This window comes from Rhagoletis pomonella, unplaced genomic scaffold (assembly GCF_013731165.1).
Source record: "Rhagoletis pomonella isolate Grant_MI unplaced genomic scaffold, Rhpom_1.0 Rhpom_scaffold_00001, whole genome shotgun sequence".
Classification (NCBI taxonomy): domain Eukaryota; kingdom Metazoa; phylum Arthropoda; class Insecta; order Diptera; family Tephritidae; genus Rhagoletis; species Rhagoletis pomonella.
In genome coordinates, this window is record NW_023458555.1 from 5913515 (window position 1) to 5918384 (window position 4870).

Sequence of the window (4870 nt, forward strand, 5' to 3'; positions counted from 1 at the left end):
AAGAGAACCAGAATAACGATCGAAAAATATGGATTTTCAAGAATCTTACACCACTTCTACGAAAAGTTTTTTGCCCCATTTAAAATGCATAAACTTTGAGCGAGCTCTATATTAGAGCTCTTGATATTCGATTAATCGAATATTCGAATTATTCGAATATGATGCTATTCGAATAGTGAAATTCGATTAGCAGTATTCGAATAATCGCTCACTGTCGATTATTCGAATAACCTGCTCGTAGTCAATTATTCGAATAATAACTGGTGCTCGATTATTCGAATGTTGAAATGTGTGTAGGTATCATATATGAATAAATATGTACACATTTAAATAAATTGAAATGTAGGAACATACGTTTGTTTTGAGAAAATTTTGTAATTATTCAGCAACAATATAAATGAACAGGTTAAAAAATCACATAAAATGCATTTTACCTTCTAAGAGGAATATTTAAGTTATAAAAATGGACACATATCTGTGAAGAAATGCTTATTATTATACAGGAATGTAAGAAGGCTAACATTTTGCGGTGACAAACAACTTCTACGTGGCGTGACAATATTCCCAGCAATTGAAAAAGTGCGTTCGGACTCTGCCGATGTAGCTGGTATGCACAAATATCTTGCGGTTAATTTGAAAAGTTCCGGATAAATAGCACGGTGATTTTTCCACCATGTTAGGGGATGAATGTTGTGGCCGAACTGAGGTTCAGCCAAATAAGAGTCGATTTGTGACATAACATTATTTGTTGGGATTTCACCATCAAACAAAAAATCCAAGTCGGTATGTACTACGCTGTCTGTTTCTTGGTTAATGACATTGCTTACTTGAAGTTGGCTTCTGATAAAGTCATAAACCTTGTGTTTTGTTTGCGAATCTTCATCATTAAGGTTCTTATATCTGGGGTCTAAAAATGAGGAAATTATTGGAGCTGAAACTTTTTCTAAAACACAACCCATATTGAACCTTTCAAAAAGGGAATTACGTGCAGTTTCTTTGAATATATATTTATTTGCATCATCTTCCGACGATGCGGCCATGTGGTTTTTAATATGACGGTGTATTAAAGGTCGCACTAAAGACAATGTCACATTTTTGCCACCACATAGCACTGCAGTCGCTTTATCAAAACATGTAACATGTTACTTGGGATTAGGCGTGCCACTCCACGAGATATCAATTCCTGACGTTCAAATGTGCAGTCATGAACGGTGTCGTGCTTTTTTCTCTTACGGCCACCCGAGGTGCTCGCCTGCGTTTCAACGCATTCACCACTTGTTGCATCGATATTCGTGTCCGGTGTTCTACATATGTGTAACAAGCTTGTGCTCTATATTTTACTTATAACTTATATTTTTCTTTATTTGTCCTTACATGCCACCACCACGAATCGGTTCCTTCTTATGGACTTGTTTCAAGTGAGTGCTTAGCGAGGAAGTGGAGTGGTGGAAACTAAGGACTGCTCCACAAATGGAGCAGGTAACTTGCTTACCATCACTGCATTTCGTAAAAAAACTCCACACCCAACTTAGTGTTCTTGCACTCATGTTCACAAAAACACACAAAATTTATAAATTCTTATTTTTTTTTTACAAATAACACTTATTACAACGATCGAATATTCGATTTTAAGAAGGTATTCGAATAATCGTAGCTTTGCGACTATTCGAATAATCGAAGAGAATCAACTATTCGAATAGTAACATTCGATTTCCAATCGTACAAAAAATTGCCATTCGAACGTTCGAATATTCGAATAATCGAATTATTCGAACAATTTCAAGAGCTCTACTCTATATATTTTTGGATTTCAAAAAACAAAAAAACGGGCGTATAATTTTTTTTTGATATAGACCAATCCTAGGGCAGAGAGCATTAAAATTCCAATACATCTTTTTACGAGTTAGTGTTACTAATATTAATTAGACAATTGGTTAAGCAATCTAAGAACGTTTCATATTTAAATTATCTAAAAAAATATCAGTTGTCATGGCGGCATTACCTTTTATAAAAATCACCAATATTTTTGCCTGTTTTACAGCGCATTTTAAGGTCATTGAGTACCCTGTATTGGTTGCAGTAGAAAATTGAAAGTTGGTATAGATATTACATATATCAAAAGGAAAAAACTAAAGGGGTGCCCCGTTTTAAAGGATGACATTTTTTTCTCCATACAAAAATTGGACCACACTAATGTACATGCATATCTCTTTATGTACATATTTACATACTACATCCGCTTATGAGGTAGGAGAGTGACAAGTTGAGAACACCCAGCCAACTTTTTAAAGGTTACAGTGTTAATAAAAAAAAGTTCAGTGTGGATCCCTCGAGAGACTGAAATGAAACGTCTCTTCCTATTACACGTATAGCTCATAAGATTATATACATATGTATGTATATGATTCTTTTTCGGCCTAATAAGGAACAACTATCTTAATGTTAATCTCATTCTAAATCTTAATTCAACCTTAATCTTGTTCTTAATCTAAATACTAATGCTAATCTAAATCCTCATCTTAACCTTAATTCTAATCTTGTTTTATCTTTATCTCAATCTTAATATTAGTCTTAATCGTAATTTTAATCTTAATCCTATCCTTAATAATAATATTAACCTTAACCTTAAATTTAATATTAATCTAAATCTAAATTTTAATCTTAATCTTAATCCTGATCATAATCTTAGTCTTAATCTTAATCTTAACCCTAATCTTAAACTCAATTTTAATCTTAATCTAGTTCTTAATGTTAGTTTTAATTTGTTCAACTATCCTCTCGCTTTTTCTATTGCTTTTTCTTTTCACTGAAGTTTGAAATTAGAGTCCAACGTCCATGTCGCTTTTTCGTTACATCGATATTTGGCATTTACTCCTATCCTGGTACTCTGACACTGGCGCGGTTTTCTTTTTGGGCTTGGTCTTCGTACTCGTCTGCGTCTTCGTTGTCGCTGCCGTCTTCTTATTCGTCTTCACATTCGCGATCGCTTTCGTATGCATGTACGCATTCGTGTTCAGCTTTAACTTCGGATTTGTCTTATGTTTAGTCTTAATCTTAGTATTAGTTCTTTACTGTTATTTGGTATTATTTTCCAAAAAAAAAAAAAATAATGCTTTTACATATTTACAAAGAAAGACATAAAATTAAAAAAAAAAAAAAATATTTTTTGATCAAACAAAATTGAAAACAATTACGTTTTTAGTCGCTTGGCTAGACGTTTTACTTTTAAATTTATAAAATTTCGATTTTTTAATTTTTTCATTGTTTAAGGCAATGTGATTTTTTCTAGACATTCGGTTTCCTCGAGGAGTTTTAGGAACTCATCGGCATTGTCAGGACTTTTATGGATTTTTCGAGGGTAAGCTTTTGGATTTTTTTTAGAAAATTTCAGTAATTTTCGTAAAGTCTAAAAAATAAAAGCAATCATTTTCGTGTCTTCCTGACAAAAAAAGCCAAAAAGGTTCACAAAATTGTATCCATTATATTATAATTTTTATAATAAAAAGCTTACTGGTGCTACCTTTTTTGGGTAACATACACACATACATACAAATGTAAGAACATATATGTATATATATATGTAAACAGCAAGTAGCGCACTGCTGTTCTATTACCAACTTCTGATGACGTACATTTTAATTTCGCATGCATTGTGTCGAATTTCGCTCGATTTTGTAATGTGACCAACGTGCTATCTATCGGCTATGGATTTCTGTCTGGTGTTCCGTATACGCCCGGTTGACCACCTAACAACTCAATGTAACCCTGTAACAGCACTTACAATGTAACTACATAAAACAATGGCGAGCACAATGCACAGTTACTGGCGTTATTAAAACCAGTTGTCAGTTACAGTTAAGTTTGTCATTGGCAAAATTTTTGTTTGATTTTTATTGTTCCCGCAATTTAGTTGCCTTTGTTAAAGTTGTTGTTATAATTATACACATACATACATACGTACACGTATATTATTGTTGTAGCCTTTTAAATAGTTTCTAATGACTCGAGTGGGTGTTGGCTGGCTATTCGGCTTGGACGCTTGTTTAGCTGTTAGCTGGCCGATCGTTGTGTCAATCAGTGCGTGCGGTCGCACGTCTCTTTGTGGTTTAACTGGCCGAGTCAAGGTGGTGTTGGTAATGTACATAAGCGGTACAAAAGAGGCGTGGCGACCGCAGAACGTGTGCGGTCGACCGCTTGCCACTTGCCACTTATGTATGTACCTGATTACAGGCGCACGCTGCTGTTGTTGGTGTTGTTGTATGGTGTTGTGGTCGCTTTTACTTTTACAGGTTAATGGCAGTTGCCACGGCTGCAAGCAATGTTTGTTTAAATACTTTTTATGGCTGTAATTTGAATGAATTGCAAATGCATGACTTTGTTTTTTTTTTTGCTGCCACCTTTTAAAGGTTTTATACCAAATTTTGTGGACCCCAAACTTTCTAATGATTCATCTCAAAGCGAAGGCTGAAGGCTTTTCGTTAGCCACCCGGTGTGGATTGCATTTTTAGTTTTTTACTAATTTCATTATTTTTGTCTTTTAGTCTGTGCGAAGACTTCTTTTAATGTGTCGCTTTAATGTTTGTAATTTTTTTTTTGAATTTTTTTATGGTGTGTTTGATGAATGTTTGTGCAAATGCATGCAAATTAAACGAGCCAACTTTTTACAGCAGACAATGGCATGCGAAATTTTTAAAGTAATAAAATTAACAAAAACTGCAGACCAACAGAATGTGCGAAAGTTGAAGTTTTTAACGACCTGCTGTTATAGCTAACGTTTTTCAGAGTTTAGTGTTTTTTTTTTTCTATAGAAGGTGGTGTTGCTTGCCATGCTTGCGGTTATTTCGTTTTTGGGTATAAAATTATATTTGAT